Consider the following 21679-nt stretch of genomic DNA (forward strand, 5'->3'; position numbering starts at 1 on the left):
CTCAGGGTTTCTTCATCAGCCCCTTTCTTTTAAGATGGTTTTGTTCACACACCATACATTCCATCCTAAGTAAACAATGGTTGGTTCCCTGTATAGTCACATATTTATGTATTCAGCACTATCACCACTATCTATATAAGAACATCTCCATTTATTCCACAAAGAAGGAAGAAGAGTCAAAGAAGGCAGAGAGACAAAGAACAAAGAAAGAGAGAAAAAGAAACCAAAAACAAAACATGACAGCTAGAAAGCAACAAAAGGAAAGATAGTATTAACCTAAAGTAGAATAAAGAGTCAGACAACATCACCAATGCCAGGAGTCCCATACCCTTCCCATATCCACCCCCCCCCATACGCATTTAGCTTTGGTATATCGCCTTTGTTATGTTAAAGGAAACATAATACAATGCTTCTGTTAATTATAGTCTCTAGTTTGCATTGATTGTATTTTTCCCCCAATCCCACCCTATTTTTAACACCTTGCAATGTTGACATTCATTTGTTCTACCTCATGTAAAAATATATTTGTACCTTTTACTACAATCATTGAGCACCCTAGGTTTCCCTGAGTTATACAGTCCCAATCTTTATCTTTCCTCTTTCCTTCTGGTGCCCCACATGGTCCTAACCTTCCTCTCTCAACCATACTCACAGTCATCTTTGTTCAGTGTACTTACATTGCTGTGCTATCTCCCAAAATTGTTTTCCAAACCTCTCACTCCTGTCTTTTCCCTTCTGTCTGCAGTGCTTCCTTTAGTGTTTCCTGTAGAGCAGGTATCTTGTTCATAAACTCTGTCATTGTCTGTTAGTCAGAGAATATTTTAAGCTTTCCCTCATATTTGAAGGACAGCTTTGCCAGATATAGGATTCATGGTTGGTGGTTTTTCTCTTTCAGTATCTTAAATATATCACACCACTTCCTTCTTGCCTCCATGGTTTCTATTGAGAAATCCACACATAGTCCTATCAAGCTTCCTTTGTATGTGATGGATTGCTTGTCTCTTGCTGCTTTCAGGATTCTCTTTTTATCTTTGACATTTGATAATCTGATTATTGAGTGTCTTGGTGTAGGCCTATTCAGATCTATTCTGTTTGGGGTATGCTGTGCTTCTTGGATCCATAATTTTATGACTTTCATAAGAGATGGGAAATTTTCATTGATTATTTCCTCTATTATTGCTTCTGCCCTTTTCCCCTTCTCTTCTCCTTCTTGGACACCAATGACATGTACATTCCTGATTTTCATTTTGTCCTTAAGTTCCCAGAGACATTGCTCATATTTTTCCATTCTTTTCTCTATCTGTTCTTTTGTGTGTAGGCTTTCAGGTGCCTTGTTCTCCAGTTCCTGACTGTCTTCTTCTGCATCTTGAGATCTGCTGTTGTATGTTTCCATTGTGTCTTTCATCTCTTGTGTTGTGCCTTTCATTTCCATAGATTCTGCCAGTTGGTTTTTTGAATTTTCGATTTCTACCTTAGGTACACCCAGTGTTTTCATTATATGGTTGCCCTATCTTCCCTAAACTTTTTGAATTGATTTAGTATTAGTTGTTTAAATTCCTGTATCTCAGTTGAAGTGTAAGTTTATTCCTTTGACTGTGCCATAACTTCATTTTTCTTAGTGTAGGTTGTAGTTTTCTTCCCTAAGAGGAAAGAGGTGGGGCCCAGCTCTACTATACACCTTCCATTCAGAACCAGACCCCAGAGCCTAGAGGAAAACTGCCACGGGCCACACCTCCTTACAACAGTCTGGAGTTACATGCTGTTTGGATTACTGTGGCTTTGTAGTAAGTTTTATGACCAGGAAGCAGGAGTCCTCCAACTTCATTCTTCCTTTTCAGGTTGGTTTTAGCTATTTAGGGTCCCTTGCCCTTCCATATAAATTTGATGATTGGCTTTTCCATTTCTGCAGAGAAGGTTGTTGGAATTGTTATTGAGATTGCATTGAATCTATAAATTGCTTTGGGTAGTAGAGACATCTTAACAATGTTTAGTCTTCCAATCCACGAACTTGAAATATCCTTCCATTTATTTAGGTCTTATTTGATTTATTTTAGCAATGTTTTGTAGTTTTCTGTATACAAGTCCTTTACATCCTTGGCTAGATTTATTCCCAGATATTTGATTCTTTTAGTTGCTATCATGAATAGAATTCTTTTTTCTTGATTTCTTCTTCAGATTGTTCATTGCTTTTGTATAGAAGCATTACTGATTTGGGGGTGTTGATCTTATACCCTAATGATCTGGCAAGAACTCACAGTACAATGTTGAATAACAGTGGTGACTGTGCGCATCTTTGTCTTGTTCCTGATCTTGATGTCCTCCTCAGATTGCTCATTACTAGTGCATAGAAACACTACTGATTTTTGCATGTTGATCTTGTATCCCACCACATTGCTGAACTCATTTATTAGCTCTGGTAGAATTGTAGGTTTTTCAGGACTTTCTATATATAAGACCATGTCATCTGCAAATCATGAATGATTTACTTCTTCCTTTCCAATTTGGATGCTTTTTATTTCCTTTTCTTGGCTAACTTCCCTAGCTAGAATTTCTAGCATGATTTGAAATAACTGGTGACAGCAGGCATTCCTCTCTTTTCCAGATCTTAGAGGGAAATCCTTCAGTCTTTCACCATTGAGTATGATGTTAGCTGTGGGTTTTTCATATATGCTCTTTATCATGGTGAGGAAGTTTCCTTCTATTCTTAGTGTTCTAGGTGTTTTTATCAAGAAAGGATACTGGATTTTGTCAAATGCCTTTTCTGCATCAGTCGAGGTCATCATGTGCTTTTCCCCTTTGATTTGTTAATGTGATATATTACATTAATTGCTTTTCTTATGTTGAACCCCCCTGCATACCTAGGATAAATCACACTTAATTGTGGTGTATAATTATTTTCTCATGCTGTTGGATTCCACTTGCAAGTATTTTGTTGAGGATTTTTGCATCTATATATGTTAGAAAACTTGGTCTGTACTTTTCTTTTAGGATCTGTATCAGGCTTTGGTACTAGAGCAATGTTGGCTTCATAGAGAGAATTAGGTAGTGTTCCCTCCTCTTTAGTTTTTTGGTAGAGTTTGAGCAGGATTGGTATTAATTCTTCTTGGAATGATTGGTAGAATTCACTCATGAAACTGCTCCTTGGCTTCTCTTTTTTGGGAGGTCTTTGATGACTGATTCAATCTCTTTACTTGTAATTGCTTTGTTGAGGTCTTTTATTTCCTCTAGAGTCAGTTTAGGTTGTTTGTGTGTTTCTGGGAATTTCTCCATTGCATCTAAGTTATCTAATTTGTTGATGTACAGTTGTTCATAGTATCCTCTTATGATCCTTTTTATTTCTGTGAAGTCAGTAGAAATGTACCCCCCTCTCATTTCTGATTTTGTGTCTTCTCTTTTTTTCTTGTTTAGTCTGTTTGTCTATTTTATTGATCTTCTCAAAGAACTAACTTCATATTTATTTATACTCTTGATTATTTTTTTAATTCTCAGTTTCATTTATTTCTGCTCTAATCTTCATTATTTCTTTCCTTCTGCTTGTTTTGGGATTAGTTTGTTGTTCCTCTTCTAGTTCCTCCAGGTGTGCAGTTAGGTCTTTGATTTTGGCTCTTTCTTCTTTTTTACGTATGTTTTTAGGGCTATAAGTTTCTCTCTCAGCACTGCCTTCACTGCATCCCATAATTTTTGATGTGTTGTGTTCTTGTTTTCATTGATCTCAAGATATTACTGATTTCCCTTGCAGTTTCTTCTTTAATCCACTGATTGTTTGAGTGTGTTGTTTAACCTCCACATATTTGAGAATCTTCCAGTTCTCCACCTATTATTGATTTCTGGCTTAATTCTGTTATTGTCAGAGTAAGTGTATTATTTCAGTCTTTTTAAATTTACTGAGACTTGTTCTATGACCCTACAATAGGTCTACCCTGCAGAATGATCCATTAACACTTGAGAAGAATGTATATCTTGCTGTTTTGGGGTGCAATGTCCTGCATATGTCTGTTAGGTCTAGTTCATTTATCAAAATATTCAAGTTATCTGTTTACCCCTTGATCCTCTGTCTAGATGTTCTATGTGTTGATGAGGGTGGTGTATTGAAGTCTCCATTTATTATTGTAGAGACATCTATTTCTCCCTTCAATTTTGCCAGTGCCTCATGTATTTTCAGGCATCATGGTTAGGTGCATAAATATTTATGATTGGTCTTTCTTCTTGATGGATTGCCCCTTTTATGAATATATAGTGTTTTTCTTTGTCTCTTATAACAGTTTTGCATTTCAAGTCTCTTTTTGTCCCATATTAGTCTAGCAATTCCAGCTCTTTTTTGGTCACTGTGTGGAATAACTTTTTTCAACCTTTTACTTTCAACCTATTTGTGTACTTGGGTTTAAGATGAATCTATTTTAGACAGAATATAGATGGGGTAATACTTTTTATTATCCATTCTGCCAATCTGTGTCTTTTGACTGGGGAGTTTAATCCATTAACATTCAATACTACTTTAAAGGCAGTACTTACTTCAACCATCTTATCCTTACGTTTTATACGTAATACCTTATTTTTGTCTCTCTTTTTACCCTTTTGTTACTCTTTCTGATAATCTTCATTTCTACACTGTACTCCAAACCTCTCTCCCCTGTCTTTTCCTTTAAGCCCACACAACTCCCTTTAGTATTTTTTGTAGGGCAGAACTCTTGTTGATGAGCTATCTCAGTTTCTGCTTGTGAATCTTTAAAATTCTTCATTTTTGAAGGACAGTTTTGCCAGATAAAAAAATCTAAGCTGGCAGTTTTTCTCTTTCATTACCCTAAATATATCATGTCACTGCCTTGTCACCTCCATGGTTTCTGTTGAGAGATCGACACTTAATCTTATTGTAGTTCCCTTGCATGTGACAAATTGCTTTTCTCTTGCTGCTTTCAGGATTCTCTTTATCTTTGGCATTTGACTTTCTGATTAGTATGTGTCTTGGAGTAAGTCTTTTGGGATTTATTCTGTTTGGAGTATGTTGTGTTTCTTGGACATGCATTTTTAAGTCTTTCATGTGAGTTGGGAAATTTTCAGCCATTATTTTCTAAAGTATTCTTTCTGCCCCCTTTCCATTCTTTTCTCCTTCTGGGACACCAATAATGCATACAATTATGTGCATCTTGCTGTCATTGAATTCCCTGAGAATCTGCTCAGTTTTTTCCATTATTTTCTCATCTGTTTTTCTGTCTGTAAGGTTTGAAATGTCCTGTCTTCTAATTTGCTGATAGTAGGAGCAATGGGTATACTCCATCTTATAAATCATTATAAAATGATTTATTAATGCAAGTTACATTTTTTGGTGAGCTCACTCTATATCTATAGATGTTTTGTATACATAAACATAAATCATAGTAGATACATGTTGAGTACAGCATATCCTTAAAAGTCCCTTGCCACAAGCATCAGAGCTGTTTCCTTTGTGAAGATTAATTTTATGTAGCAAGTTCTTTTTCCCTGTGGTTCATCCCCATGCCTGAGATTTGCAATAATGTAAGATCAGTTTACCATCACTGCCAAAACACTCATAGAGTATTCCAATTGCCTGCTCTGGGGAAGCAGCAAAGGACTGAGTCACATAAATAAACTGTTCTGAGGCCACAAGTTTAAGGAATTTTTGAGGAAGTCAATGAGTCCTTGGATGGTTTGGGTTTGCTCTACAGCCCACTTCTTTGTTTTCATGTTGGGGGTGTCTCCCAGGGACTTTAGCAAAATGTCAATTTTTTTTCTTGGTGTCACCAGCAGGTTCCTCTGTCCCCATGGAGACTGAAGTGGAAAAAGGGGGCTCCAGAGTAAGTGTTTCTGGGGAGACCTCCATCAGTACTTCACCTCCAGCAGCTTCTGAGGCAGAGAACTGCAGCACAGACTCAGGCTCTTCTGCCCTTTTGCTCTGTGCTCTTTATTGTTTTGTTGTTGTTGTTGTTTTGTTTTGTTTTGTATTTCATTTATCTCCACTCTAATCTTTGTTATCTCCTTCCTCTGCTCACTTGGGTTTAGTTTACTCTTTGTCTATTTCTTCCAGTTTGAGGCTTAGGTCTCTGATTTGCAATCCTTTTCCTTTTTTAATGTAAGCAGTTAGAGCTATAAATTTCCATCTTAGCATTTCTTTCTTGCATCCCATAAGTTTTGGTATGTTGTATTTTCATTTTCATTAGCCTCAAGATGTTTCTTAATTTCACTTCTGATTTCCTCTTTATCCCATTGGTTAAGAGTATATTGTTTATTGTACACTGGATGATTGTAGAGTATGTGAATATATCCCAATAAAACTGAATTTTAAAAAATACAAGTCTAAAACAACTTACATATTTCAGATAAAATTTTGAAAGGAGTATGTTGTTTAATTTCCACACATTTGTGTGTTTTCCTTTTCTCCTTCTGTTATTGATTTCTAGATTCATTCCTTTTGAAGTCAGAGAATATACATTGTATGCTTTGAATATATTTTAACTTATTGAATCTTGTTTTGTGACCCAACATATGGTCTATCCTGGAGAATGATCCACATGCACTTGAGAAGAATGTGTATTCTGTTTTTGTTGGGTGAAGTGTCTCTTGGGTCTAGTTGGTTTAGGGTATCATTCAAGTCTTATGTGTCCTTACTGATCTTCTGATTAGAAGTTCTATCTATTATTGAGAGTGGTATATTAAAGTCTTCTATTATTAACACAGAACCATCAATTTCTCCCTTCAAATCTGTCAGTATTTACTTCGTATACTTTGGGGCTTTGCTGTTAGATGCATGTATATTTGTAATTGTTACATCTTCCTGATGAATTGACCACCTTTGTCCCTAAAAAAATGTTATTGACTTAAGGTCTATTTTATCTGATATTAGTATAGCCGACCCAGCTCTCTTTTGGTTACCACTTGCATGAGATATATTTTTTTCCAGTCTTTCACCCTCAACTTACTTGTATCTCTTACTTTAAGGTCAGTCTCTTGCAGACAGCAGATAGTTGTGTCATGCTATTTTTTTCTTTTAATCCATTCTGCCAATCTCTACCATTTGGAGAATTTAATCCACTTACATTTTAAGTTACTACTGATAATATAGAGTTTTCTTCAGCAATTCTGCTATTAATCTTTGTATGTCTTATACCTTTTATGTCCCTCAGTTCTTCCATTAATGACTACTTTTATATTTGTATGATTTTTTTGTATGTTGTGTCATATTGCGTGCCTTCTCCTTTCTCCCTGGATATATTTTCTATTTATTCTCTTTGTGGTTACCATGGGGCTAAAATTTAATATCCTAAATATATAACAATCATATTTGGTTTGATACTGGCTTTATTTCAATAGCATGTATATACACCTTTCGTATGCCCCTTTATCCCCCCACCATTTTTTTGTACTTGTTAGTACATATCTTTATACATTGTATGTACCAAAACAGATTTATCATCACTTTTTATGAATTTGCATTTTAGCACCTGTAGGAAGTAAGAAGTGGAGTTATATATCAAATAATACACTAACATAATAGTGGCATTTATAGTTACCCATATTGTTACCTTTAACAAGGTCTTTATTTCTTTCTTCTGCTTTGAACCACTTTCAGCCTGAAGAAATCCCTTTAGCATACCTTGTGGGATAAGTCTTATAGTGGTGAACTCCCTCAGTTTTGTTTAAAATGTCTTAATCTGTCCCTCATTTTTGAAAGAATTTCTCACTGGGTATAAAATTCTTGGCTGGCAATTGTTTTCTTTCAGCACTTTATTTCAACCTACTGCCTTCTTGCCTCCATGGTTTCTAATGAGAAACTGACACTCAATCTAATTGGGATTCCCTTGTATGTAACACATTGCTTTTCTCTTGCAGTTGTTGGAACTCTCTCCTTGTCATTTGTATTAACAATGTGGTCAATATATGTTGGGGTGTATTTTTCTCTGTTTATCCTGTTTGATGTTCTCTGGGCTTCCTGGATGAGCATATCCACACTTTTTGCTATGTTTGGGAAGTTCTCTTTCATTATTTGTTTGACTATTCCTTCTGTCCCTTTCTCTCTTTCTTCTCCTTCTGGGACTCCCACAATGGTTCCTTTGAAAAATTTCTATCTCTTTACTAAGTCTCTCATATTGCTCATTCTTTATTTTCTTGATATCTTTTACTTATTTCTCTGTATTTTCCTTCATCTCCTTGAGCATTTTTAAGATTACTTTTTTGAAGGCTTTGTTCAGTATGTCTACATTGTCATCTTCCTTGCTGGTGTTTTCTGGATTTTTATACTCTTCTTTGGATAGGCCATCATGCCCTGTTTCTTTGTCTTTTACTCTTTTTGCATATTGTACATTTTAATATTTTAAAATGTTAACTCTGGATTTATTCCCTGAGTTGTCTGTTTCTTGGTTTTGTAACCAGGTGTTCTTCAAGATTTTCTTGAGCTTAAGCACCCTCTATTAGAAATGTCTGCCCAAGGCAAACGCAGTGTGCAGGGGTTTCCTTGTCTTTCTGAGACTCTGTTTTGTCCTGGGCTTTTGCTTGTTAATTGTTTTGGAGCTCCCCTGTTTACAGGAGTTTGATTGTCCCCTCCACTTCCCAGGAGACAGACCTTGCTCTCCCAGGTGTTTGAAACCAGCAGACTTTATCCCAGACTGCCTGTCTCTATAGTTTTTTACTTTCTTTTCATTGTCTCAAGCTACTTTTGCCTGGAGGGCAAATTCTAGAAGGAAGGTCACCCTGGAAAGGACTTACGCTAGTCAGTCTTTCCAAGCCCATACAGGGCCAGGCATCCACAAAGGGGGCACAGACTGGCTCCAGAGTGCCCTGTGGATGTGATCAGGAAAGGCACCAAGAACTTCTCCAGTGGCTCCCCAAAACTGAGCTTTCCTGGCCTGCCCAGCAAATGCAGCCCTTCAGCTAACTATCCTCCATATCCCTGAGGATGTGTAGCATCTTTAAGTCTTCACCAACACTGTCCCTGTCTGGGGCAGGTTGAAACAATAGCTGACCTCAGAGCAGGGCCCACAGTGATCCAAATTTGCTAAGTAAGAGCCTTGATCAGTGATCAGCTGTGCCCACCCCTGTTTTGGGAAGAGAATTTTTATATCCCTTTCTGTCACCATTGAGCTAGCCAGGGGCTGGACTCCACCATGGCCTGCCATGAGAGTGGGTGATGGGCACCTGTAACTGCCACTGGACAAAGCAATTTACTGTTTTTTACCATAATTTATCAGCCTCTTCTTCCTGCTCTTCCCTGGATGCTATATAGTATTCTTCTGGACTCCAGATTTTCAAATAGTTGTTTCAGACAGTTCATGTCTGTTTAATAGTTGTCTTGAGTGGAAGGACTGTGTCCTGGAGTTCCCTTCTCTGCTTTCTTCCCATAATCCCCTTCCATATAAATCTGATGATTGGCTTTTCTATTTTTGCAAAGAAGACTGCTAGAATTTTGATTGGAATTGCATTAAATCTGTAAATTGCTTTAAGTAGAACTGAAATCTTAACTACATGTAGTCTTCCATTCCATCAATGCAGAAATGCCTTTCATTTATTTAGTCTTGATTTCTTTTGGCATTGTTTTCTAGATTTCTGTGTACAAGTCTTAACATCCTTGATTAAATTTATTCCTAGATACTTAATTCTTTTCATTGCTATTGTATGTGGAACTTTTTTCTTGATTTTTTCTTCATATTTTCATTGCTAGTGTATAGAAATGCTACTAATTTTTTGGTGTTGATCTTGTACCCTGCCATTTGACTGAATTCATTTATTAAGTTTAATAGCTTTGTCATGGATTTTTCAGGATTTTCTTTATATTGGATCTTATCATCTGTAAGTAGGGAAAGTTTTATTTTTTTCTTTCAAATTTGGATGCCTTTTCTTTCATTTTCTTATCAAATTGCTTGGCTGGAATTTCAGGTACAATGTTGAATAACAGTGCTGACAGTGGGCATCCTTGTTTTGTCCTGATCTTAGAAGGAAATCTTTCAACCTGTCACCATTGAGTATGAAGTTAGCTGTGGATTTCCTATAAATGCTCTTCATTATATTGAGGAAATTTTCTTCCACTTCTTGTTTTCTGAGTGTTTATTTCAAGAAGAGGTACTGGATTTTTCAAATGCCTTTCCTGTGTCAATTGAGATGAACATATTTGCCTTCATTCTATTAATGCAGTATATTACATTAATTCAATTTTCTTATGTTGAACCATCCTTGTGTATCTGGGATAAATCCCACTTGATCATGGTATATGATTCTTTTAATGTGCTATTGGATTTGGTTTGCTAGTATTTTTATTGAGGATTTTTGCATCTATATTCAGAAAGAATATTGGTTGGTAATTTTCTTTTCCTGTGGTATTTTTATCTGGCTTTGGTCTTAGGGTGATGTTGGCCTCGTAGAATGAGTTAGGAAATGTTCCCTCCTCTTTCTTTTTTCAAAGAGTTTGAGCAGGAATGGTGTTAGGATCACAGCATTTTAAAACCTGCCTTTCTGTTTCAAAATACATTGTGATTATTTTCCCACAGGAATGATTACTTTTACATAACATGATTTTATATTTATGCATAGTAGTCTATGGAATGGATTTAACATAACTTTGCTAATCAGTCATCTATTATTGAAAATATATAATTGTAATATTTGCTCTTTCATATAATACTGGGGTGAACATTCTTTGCTCTGAAAGACAGTATTAAACAAAGGTTGTAGTCATTAACTGCTGAATGCATTTTGCTTTATTTTATAAATCTCTCATAAACACAGAAATACACCTCAGTGATAAGAGTGCTAACAAACTAGCATTGTATTTCACATATTCCTAAAAGTGCTTGGTGGCTTTGGGGGTGGGGCAGAGTGGTGTAGGGGAAAGCAAGAGGTGGGAGTAGTAGTATATGCTAGCACCAGCAATAATTTTATGAAAATGATTATTTGGGAAATTGATGTCAAGAGTGCTATATGTTTTATGTTACATATTTTTGCTTTAAATCTTAAGGATTAGAAAATAGGATTTACTTTATAATAACTGAAATTCTAATCACTGGGTTACTAGGTGCTATGAACCAACTTAGGAAAGATGCATAGTTAAGTGTAGGGGTCAGTTTGTAAGAAAAGTGGGCCAGCTGAGGTTTGGACATATAACTATATTCTATGAGATTTCCAATGGTGTAAATTTTAAATAGTGAGCTATCAAAATAGGAATAAAGTCTCACCTTACGTACAAAATTTGAAACAGTTTGAGTCCTCTATATTTTAAAAATCAGCCAAAGACTGTTTATTTTTAAAAGAAGTAAGCTTTGCTTATGACATTGACATATAGCTGTGTGCTGGTTTGAAGCTGTTATGTACCTCAGAAGAGGCCACATTCTTTTAATCCATTCCTGTGGGTACAGCCTGTTGTGGATGGGACCTTTTGGTTAGGTTATTTCAATTGAGATGTGAACCACCCCATTCAAGGTGAGTCTTAATCCTTTTCCTGGAATCCTTATGAAAGGATAAAGGACAGGAAAAACAAAAAATGTGAGACAGCTTAGAGAGAGGAAAAGCCCCAGAGAAGCTAAGAGAAGACCCACAGAAGCTCAGAAAGGAAGCCACTGGAACCAGAGGCTGAAAGCAACAAAACTTGGGAGCAAAGGACCAGCAGACACTGGCCATGTGCCTTGCTATCTGACAGAGGAACCACAGATGCCAGTAGCCTGTCTTCAGAGAAGGTATCATCCTGTTGAGGACTTAACTGGGACATTTTCATGGTCTTAGAACTGTAAATTTGTAACCTAATAAATCCCCATTGTAAAACCCAACCTATTTCTGGTATATTGCATTCTGGCAGCTTTAGCAAACCTAAACAGGCTGATGCACACATGAAAAATCTCCATCAAACTTTGTCAATATCATGGGAACCACAATGTTTTTCAAGTGCAGCAAAATATGGATGAGTGATTTTGTTGATTGCTATGCTATTATGCTGATGATAGTGTTACTATAGTTGTAAATATTTGTATTAACCTAATGTCCACAAGCTGTTTATTAATTGGTGATGCTGATATGGGTACCAAAAAATATATTTGAAATTCAACAACTTGAAACATGAGTTAGATGTAATTAAAAAGTCACCAAGACTGCAAGTAAATGAGACATATGCAATGTTATCAATTTAGGTATGAGCACTGTAAAATATTAAAGATGATGAGAAAATACAGGGCAGCATTAAATTAAAAAATGTGCTATTATGGCAGTGTATTTAATAGCTCCAATAACCTATACTCTCTGTGCTTATTCTTGGGTGGAAGTTATTCTAGAATAATGCACATTTTGAATAATGCTGTCTTCAGGTATGCATCTCTGAGATAAAATAAATTACACAGGAAAGGCATTTGGAAATGCAATGTTCGAATTCAGTAAAGAGGTCTGAGCTGGAGCTTTAAAGTTGGAAGTGATCTGTGCCAAACTTGCAGTTTAAATTATGAGAATGGGCAAACTTACCAAGCAGAGAGTACAGATTTAAGGGAAGGTCAATGTTTTAGTTTCCTAGGCTGCTCAGCAAATATCATACAAAGGGATGGCTTAAATAATGAGAATTTGATGGCTCACAGTTTTAAGACCAGGAAAAAGTTCAAATCAAGGTGTCATCAAGGTGATGCTTTCTCCCCAAAGACTGTGGCATTCTGGGACTGGCTGCCAGTGATCTTTGGTCCTTGGCTCCTCTGTCACATGGCGGCCTCTCCTGGCCTGTCAGTTCTTTAACAGTTTCTGTTGAATTTAAGCTTCTTGCTTCCCATGACTTTCTTCTGCATGTCTGAATTTCATTCTGCTTATAAAGGACTCTAATAATAGGATTAAGACCCACCTTGATTGAGTCAGGCCACACTTAACTGAAGTAATCCATCAAATATCCTGCTTACAATGGGTTCACACCCACAGGAATGGATTAAGTTTAAGAACATGTTTTTCTGCAGTACATACAGCTCCAAACCACCACAGTTAAGGACATAATCTTCTGAAATCACTAAATCTAGAGGACAGGAAGAGAAGGCAAAGAAGGAAGGAACTTACTGAGAACTTAGAATGTGTCAGGAAGGTTCTTTGCATATGCATCTATCTCTCATTTAGTCCTCCCGACAGCCCTATGTGGGCAGGCATTTTTACCTACCTGTGTAATGAAGGCAGCGAAAAGTGGAAAGGGAAGCTGCTGGGTCCAGATCATGCAGCTCTCTCGGACCTCACTGATTCCTTGAGAGGCAAGAGACCAAGGCATGGGTTAGCCCAACATAGAAAACTAAACTCAGCAATTTTAAGATAGAGAAGAACTTGAGGGAACTCAAATGAGATTAACCAAAACTCTCTGCCTTAGTAAATGGCACCACCCAGTCAGCAAAGCCAGAAACCCAGGATTAATCCTTGATCTCTCTTTCCCTCACTCCCATGTCAATCCATCAGCGTGTTCTAAGAGTTCTACGTCTGAATTATATCCACTTTATCACCTGTTCTGCCCACCACCTTAGATCAAGGCACACTTATTGCTCCTCTAGAAAGCTCCAGGTACTTCCTATCTCTGTGGCTACTCTTTTCCTGCTACAACCCATTTTCCCTACAGTAACTAACAATGTGGGTGCTACTGGCTTTCAGGGCATTAAGTAATAATTGTTTATTGTTGGAACTTCATCGTTGGGGTTGTCCTGTCCATTTTGAAATGTTTAACATCTGTCCACTAAATGGCAGTAGCATCCCAAGTCATTGTAACAAACCCAAAAGCCTCAATTCACTCCCAAATGCTCCCTGTAGGAGATAGTACTGCTCCAGACCACCTCACCCCTTCCACAGGAAGGGGAAGTGATCTTTTCATATAAATCAGATAATGTCATTGCCCTGCTTAAAAACTGTAGTGGCTTTGTGTTGCACTAATAACATTCCAACTCCTTCCCAGGGCCTCCTGGCCCTCATGGCCTGCCCCCACTTCTCCAGACTCATCTACAACTCTCCTCTTTCTTCTTACTTGCTTCAGTCCAGCCACCCTGGCCTCCTGCTTTCCCTGGGTGACATCAACCTATTTCTTGCCTCAGGACCTTTGTACCTACTATTCCTCTGGCCCAGAATGCTCCTTCCTTGGCCTTAATCAGCCCGTCTCCCTTCCTTTAGAATTGGGCACTCATGCTGAGATGGTTGTGAGCTGCTAGTGCCATCTGGCTAAGACTGAAGATAAGCAGAGGCAGGCACTGCTGAGAAGTGGAGAGCGAGCGCCCTGATCACATCTTTTGAACCCCTGGATCCAGATGTGCCTTAGTTAAGAATCACCCATTTGAATTCCCAGGACACGAGACAATAACGTTCCCCTTTTTACTTGATTTTAGTTGGATGTCTGCCACCTGCCATGGAAAGCTCCCTGCCCATACTCCAAGTGCTCCCTCACAGCTGCACCCACATGTAGCAAGGTTAGAAAGCAGATGGGTTTCTTTCAGCACTGGGTGAAAGCTGCCTTTTCAGGAGCCTCTGGTGAGTTCCCTCATGGAAAGACTACAATCCTTGGCAGAGCTACCAGGCTCCCTTTTCTAGTGCTCCACAAAAGATTTCCTCTAATACCCTGCCCCATCATCTCCTTTCTCTCTTTCTTCTTCCACCTCTTCCTATCTTTGGCTCTAAAGATACTCAAAGCTCTCATTTCCTGAAAAAGAAACCTTTCTTCTGCCAGTTAGTCTTTCTGATTATATACTCTCTCCTATCCTTCACCTTTAAGCTGTATGAAAGTTGGCCCCCCTCTATTTTCTCACCATATACCACAGTTCAACCCTCTGCAGCCAGGCTTTTACACCCACTCCTCTTGCAAAACTGCATCTGACAGCAGTCACCATGACTCTAGTCAGTCAATTAACCTTTTCTGGGCCTTTTCTGGGTCCTTATCCTCATTGTTCTTTCTGCAGCATTTAGCAGAGCTGACTGTATCTCCCTCAACTTCCCTGGCTTCCATAACTCCTAGTTTTCCTAACTTCCTGGCCATTCCTTTTGGTTACTGGAATATTGGCAAAATTTCTAGGCAAGAGTGATAAGCTGAGGGTCAATGCTTGATTCAGTCTCCATGTTTCAAGTAGAGTCACTCAACTGGCTCTTAGTCCTACACCTTTAAAATTGCATCTGAAAGGGCCTATCCCTGAGGTTACCCAGAACTCGTTTGATGCTGGTGGACAAAAATTGAGATAATCTTGGCACCATTCCAAAATGGGTGCTGTTTATTCCCTTATGAAATCTGAGTACTTGGATAGTGTCTATAAATGTCCACTGGACTCACCTGTCCAGGTGTCCCTCCTCTGATCATACTATAAACTAGAGCTTTAACTTGGGACATTAAAAAGGTTTTTTCTTTAAAGTTAAATCCTGTTATCATAAAGTAGAGTGTAGGCAACCCACTCAACAATTATTTTAAACATAAATAATGAAAAGATAAAATTAAATTAAAATGAGGTTTCTATGTTAATTACCAGTCACTCCTTACCTGAGTACTGGGGGGACCCATAATAATGACAAGGGGAGAGTCTTCCCAAGTTGCGGTTGGGATCCTCTTCACTGGACATTCACTGATCAATCCTCATGGAGAAGCCTGCCTTGCACCCACATTGCAGTAGACTCCAGAGAAGTGAAGAAAAATGAACTTTTGTCTATACCCTTAAGGAGCTCATAGTGTGGTGAGGGAGACCCACACTAAAAAAATAATAGCCACACATTGTGACAGGTGTAATAATGGTGTAAAATGAGAGAGGTCTGTTCCACCTGGGAAAGTCTGGGAAGGTTCTACTTGAGCTGGGTCTTGATGAAAGGGCAGGCATTTCAGCAGTGTGCCAGTTTGAATGTATTATGTCCCCCAGAAAAAGCCATATTCTTTGATGCAATCTTGTGGGGCAGACATAATAGTGGGGATTAAGTTGGAACGTTTGGATTAGGTTGTTTGCATGGAGATGCGCCCCACCCAACTGTAGATGATAACTGATGGGATATTTCCATGGAGGTGTGGCCCCACCCATTCAGGGTGGGCCTTGATCAGTGGAGCCATATAAATGAGCTGACTCAAAGAGAAGGAACTCAGTGCAGCTGTGAGTGACGTTTTGCAGAGGAGCAAACTTGCTAGAGAGGAACATCCTGGGAGAAAGCCATTTTGAAACCAGAACTTTGGAGCAGAAGCAGCCACGTGCCTTCCCAGCTAACAGAGGTTTTCCGGACGCCATTGGCCATCCTCCAGTGAAGGTACCCGATTACTGATGTGTTACCTTGGACACTTTATGGCCTTAAAACTGTAACTGGTGTAGCCAAATAAACCCCCTTTTTATAAAAGCCAATCCATCTCTGGTGTTTTGTATTCCGCAGCATTAGCAAACTAGAACAAGCAGATTGACAAGAGGGGTGGAAATGGAAGAGCTTTGGGGGGAGGGGTAGCTGATATCTACACTCCACATCTCCTTTCCCTTGATCTACTCCACCGCCTTCTTTATGTTCAACAACAGCTTATCTGTTCAAGGCTCAACATTGGGAATGCAATATTCCCCCCACCCCCACCCCACACTCATCCAGACCTCATCTTACTATTGTGCCTGCTTGAGAAGAGAGAAAGTAAACCAGAAGTTAGAAAGTTGTCTCCCACCAACAGCTCCACACCTTTTGACAGGATCTCATCATACCTTTTTTGTATTTTCGATTCTTACCAGTACTCCTACTCCTCAGTGGTTCAAATATCTCTGATGGTAGATCGTTCTTGAGGCAACCATTAGGCAGATCCTAAATACTTTGAAATTAGGGGAATAAGATTGTTAACAAGATTGCTAATAAGAGCTGAGAGTTAAACCTATTGAGTTGACAATTATTTGGAGAAGATAGAATTTCTCCTGGGTCCAAGAAACGACTACTTACCTATTGCTTAATCAGTGATATTAACACAAAGAAATAATGTGTCTGCAGAAGAAAGTGTCCAGTTAGGTAAACAGAAGCAAACTTTGGCCAGGATATGACATGGTTAAATTTTGTTTAATTTCTAATACAGTCTCCCAGGCATCTGGATATCAGGGAAAGGGGTGTCTTGGGTCGAGGATGAGAGGCCTCTGATCCTTGAAAAAGAAATCCCTCAATATAAAACAATTCATCCACATTTTAAGTATCAATCTGGTCCATCCTCAAGAGATTAGTCATCCCTGGGGTCACTAAGAAAGCCCCAAGAGTGGATGAAATTGACCAGAAGTAATGCAGGGCCTTGAAAAATAAAAGTGTGCAGAGTTAAGAGGGAAAGGGACAGTGCCTGGGACTGTCGAGCTGCAGCCCAGTGGCCTTGATTCTGGGGGACGGTTGCATGGCTATGTGGCTTGCATGGTGTGACTGTGTGATTGTGGAACCTTGTGGCTTGCACCCCCTTTGTCCAGCGTATGGACAGATGAGTGGAGGGATGCAGACAGGAACTAGATGAGGAGTCGGGTGGGATGGGGGTGGGTGGGAGGATGGAATGCTTTTTGGGTGTTCTTTTTTGCTTTTGTTTTTATTCTTGTTTTATTCTTTTTGGAGTGAGGAAGGTGTTCGGGGAGCGATTGGGAAGATGGATGCGCAACTATGTTATGGTGCCTTGGGCAGTTGTGCACTGCGGATGATTGTGTGGTGTGTGAGTGTATCTCAATAAAACTGAATTTTAAAAAAAAGAGGGAAGGGGACCAATGAAAGAAGGACCATGGATAGGTAAAGGGCACAGGAAGATAAACCAGCCAAGGAAAGGAAAAAAGAACAGTCAGAAGGGAGGAGAAGAACCTGGGATTCATAGGATCTGGGAAGCAGTATCAGTTAGGAATTGTGTTCAGCTGGTAGCAATTGAGATCTAAAAACAGTTACCAAAATGAAATAGCAGCTTATTTTTCTCTTGGGTGACCTAAAATCCCAATGTAAGTGGTCCAGGGGTATTGCAGGAGCTCCAGGTTTCCATCAATATCTAGGCTCTTTCCATTCTTCTGCTCTGCTATCCTATGTGAATTCAATCTTAATGGTTTCATGATTGTCCCTGGGCTCTGGCCATTGTATCTGTGTCCCAGGCCACCCACCAAGGGTTTATAAAATGGGTCTACGTTAGTGAATTCACTCCAGCTCAATACGTGGGCCTCAGAAGCCCAATATAATCAACAGATCAAGGGTGCAATTTTTCTCTAGGGGGCAGTCTTGTGTTAACTAAGCACCAGAGGTGGTGTTCTAACCCAAAGGCCAATGTACAAATTGGAAATCTGATGAGAATCTTAATGCTCATCAGCATATTTTTTTCCATGCAAAGGCATACATTCAGAACCTAAGCTAAAATGAAGAAAGTTGCTTCATGAGCTCAGAATTAAAACAGAAACAAAATATTACAAACATTTAAGGAGGCTTTTTGTTTGTTTTTGTTTTATCATGTTTCGCTTTATTTTGTTTTACACTCCAGAGAACAGCACATGCTTGGCACATGGGTCTTCAGTGCATATCTATAGAACAAATGTAGTTAGATTGGCATGAGCAAATGACTCCATTTCCAGGTCTATATTGCCATAGGAGGACACCAGGACATATTCTTCCTTAGATAGATGGATGTATTATGTCCTCCAAAATGCCATCTTCTTTAATACAATCTTGTGGGGGCAGACTTATTAGTGTTGATTAAGTTGGAATCTTTGGATTAGGTTGTTTCCATGGAGATGTGACCCACCCAACTGTAGGTGATAACTCTGATTGAATTATTTCCGTGGAGCTATGGACCCCGTCCATTCAGGGTGGTCTTGATTTAATCACTGGAGCCCTGTAAAAGAGCTCACAAACAGAAGAAACTTGGAGGAGCTGAGAGTGACATTTTGAAGAGCAGCTGAGAGAAGACAAAACGCCCCAAGAGCAACATTTTGAAGAACACATAGCAGCTGAGAGAGGAGTAGGAACACCATCCAGGATCAGCAGACGCCAGACGTGTGCCTTCCCCGCTAATAGAGGTTTTCTGGACACCAATGGCCTTTCTTCAGTGATGGTATACTTGTGTTGATGCCTTAATTTGGACACTTTTATGGCCTTCAGACTGTAAATTTGTAACTAAATAAACCCGCTTTATAAAAACCAATCCATTTCTGGTATTTTACATAACAGCAGCATTAGCAGACGGGAACAGTGGCACTGGTTGCATACTAACAGAGCTTGCCTCCCTGATTTTGCCTCTTTTTTATTTCATTAGTTATAGTAACATACTTTCAAGCATGTCTTGCTCTGGCTTGGGAGCCATTCTCTGACTCTAATCTTTTAAGCAGTACATTTTAACTTAATTCCCTTTTTCTAATTTTTTTTTAATTTTAAAAAGTTTATCATATAGTACAACTAGCTTATTTCTTCCTTTTAGTGTATAGTTCTGTGATTTTTTTAAAGTTTGACTTTTCATTTAACTAAATATTCAGAATAAAGTTCGATTAAATACATTTGCAATTAGCATTAAATATTTAGGGGAATCTAATGTACTAAATCAGTTTTACTTTCTTAGTCATGTAAAGTTCTAAGAATTTTAACACAAGTATGGATTCCATGTTACGACTACCAAAAGCAGAATACAGAACTGTTCCACCACCTCAAAAAATTCCCTCATGCTCTCCTCTTAAAGTCACACTCTACTGCTATCCTTAACCCTTGGCAACCACTGTTTTGCTCTCCTTGAGTAAAATTTTGTTTTTTTGAGAATGTCATACAAAGGGAATCATATAGTATGTAACCTTTGAAGCCTGGCATCTTTCCCTCAGCATAATGTACATATGTTCATAGTTGTTTCTTCTTGTTGCTGGAGAGAATTCCCTCATATGGTTCTACTATAGCTTGTTTATCCATTCACCCTTTAAAGGGATTTGGGTTGTTTCCACTTTTTGGCAATTATGAATATATTTCCTGTAAACATCTGGGTATGAGTTTTTTGCATGAACATAGATTTTCATTTCTCTAAGTGGATTATTAGATTTTATGGTATGGTTTGGAGCTGTATGTACCCCAGAAAACCATGTTCTTAAATTTAATCCATTCTTATGGGTGCAAACCCATTGTAAGTAGGACATTTAATGGGCTTACTTCAGTTAAGGTGTGACCCAACTCAGTCAGGACGGTCTTAAACCTATGACTGGAGTCCTTTATAAGCAGAATGAAATTCAGACACACAGCGAGAAAGCCAAGGGAAGCAAGAAGCTGAAATTCAACAGAACCTGGAAGAGAACTGAGAGGCCAGGAGAGGCCACCATGTGGCAGAGGAGCCAAGGACCAAGGATGGCCGGCAGCCAGTCCTGGAATGCCAGTCTTCAGGAAGAAGGCATTGCTTTGATGACACCTTAATTTGGACATTCTCTTAGCCTCGAAATTGTGAGCTAGTAAATTTCCATTGTGTAAGCTAACCCATTGCATGGTATTTGCTTGAGCAGCCAAGAAAACTAAAACACATGGTTAGCATTACATTTATCTTCGTGAGAAACTGCCAAACAGGCTTCCACAGCAGACATACCATTTTGCGTTCTCACCAACAATCTCTGAGAGTTCCAACTACTTTTCAGCCCGTCCAGCACTGTATTTTCAGTATTTGCCATTCTTGTGGGTGTATAGTGGCATCAATATTTTCATGTGCTTATTTGCCATCCTTCTATTCTTTTTGGTGTAATGCCTGCTATTTGTCTTATTTTCAAGTTCTTGGTGTATATCTCATTGTTGTTTCTCAACTGTCACAGAAATGGTTCCCAAACTGCTTGCCATAAATTCCTGAGTTCAGCAGTGCGCTGGAGCTGGCTCTTATCACTTAGGAGAGTCAACTGTTAAATTTTCAAGAATTGTGCAAGCCGGCTGAAGCCTTGTGGGTAGCTTAAAACCTGGTGGGAGTATTTACATCACAGAAATCACAAACACCACAAAACCGGCCCTTCCCTTCCCCAACTCCAGCCTACCCCCTTTGGCCGCAGTCAGTTCATAACCATTTGCCAGCATGCTACTGCCTTACGGCCATAGAGTTCTTGCACAGGATCCTAAATTAATCTGTACTTGAATGTTGTGTGATACATATAGCATCTCCTACCTGAGGATTGCCCTTGCCCCTGTCCCCCTCCTTAGGTATCCCCCCATAATTTCCTGAAAACATGTTGCAATTTAGCTGCTGTAACCTTAAAACTGCCTGCCCCAAGCACATCTTGTTTTGTTTTTGTTTTAAAAAAAGCACATACCAAGACGTTTTCCCAAAGCCTAAGCACAAGCCCCTGGCCTTTAGCCACCTGTGTCCCTCAACCATATATAACCCATAGAGTGGTTGTAGAGGTGCAGACTCACTCAAATAAACTTGCCAGTCTCACTGTCCATTTTGAGGTAGCTACAGCTCTCTCTCTATAAGTTCCCTTAATAAATACTTAAAGACTGATCACCCTAGTGTGATCAGTGCCTCTTTTTTGCAAAATCTCAACAGGCCCATTGTGGGGCAGTTTGGGGCAGTCCCAGCTGGGTCTCCCCCTATTTCTTCTTTCAGGGTGAGACTTGCTGCTGGTTCAGTGGGACACAACCACATTTCCCCAATCAACAAGTGCAACCATTATCCTGATAGGAGCAGGGATGTCCACAGAAGTTAAAAAGGGGTCCTTTGGTTAAAAAAATTTTTTGAAACATTCAATTATACTCAACTAGCCACTTGGGTTACTGCTTAATTGGTTAATGGTTAGGGTGACTACACATTATCCCAAGATAATTA

General features: G+C 38.9%; 1 pseudogene; it reads right to left on the reverse strand.

The window, feature by feature from the left end:
- Positions 1-5485: 5485 nt before the first annotated feature.
- Positions 5486-15527, reverse strand: LOC119519988 (annotated as a pseudogene).
- Positions 15528-21679: the final 6152 nt, after the last annotated feature.

The sequence above is a fragment of the Choloepus didactylus genome, chromosome 1 (genome assembly GCF_015220235.1).
Source record: "Choloepus didactylus isolate mChoDid1 chromosome 1, mChoDid1.pri, whole genome shotgun sequence".
NCBI lineage: Eukaryota > Metazoa > Chordata > Mammalia > Pilosa > Megalonychidae > Choloepus > Choloepus didactylus.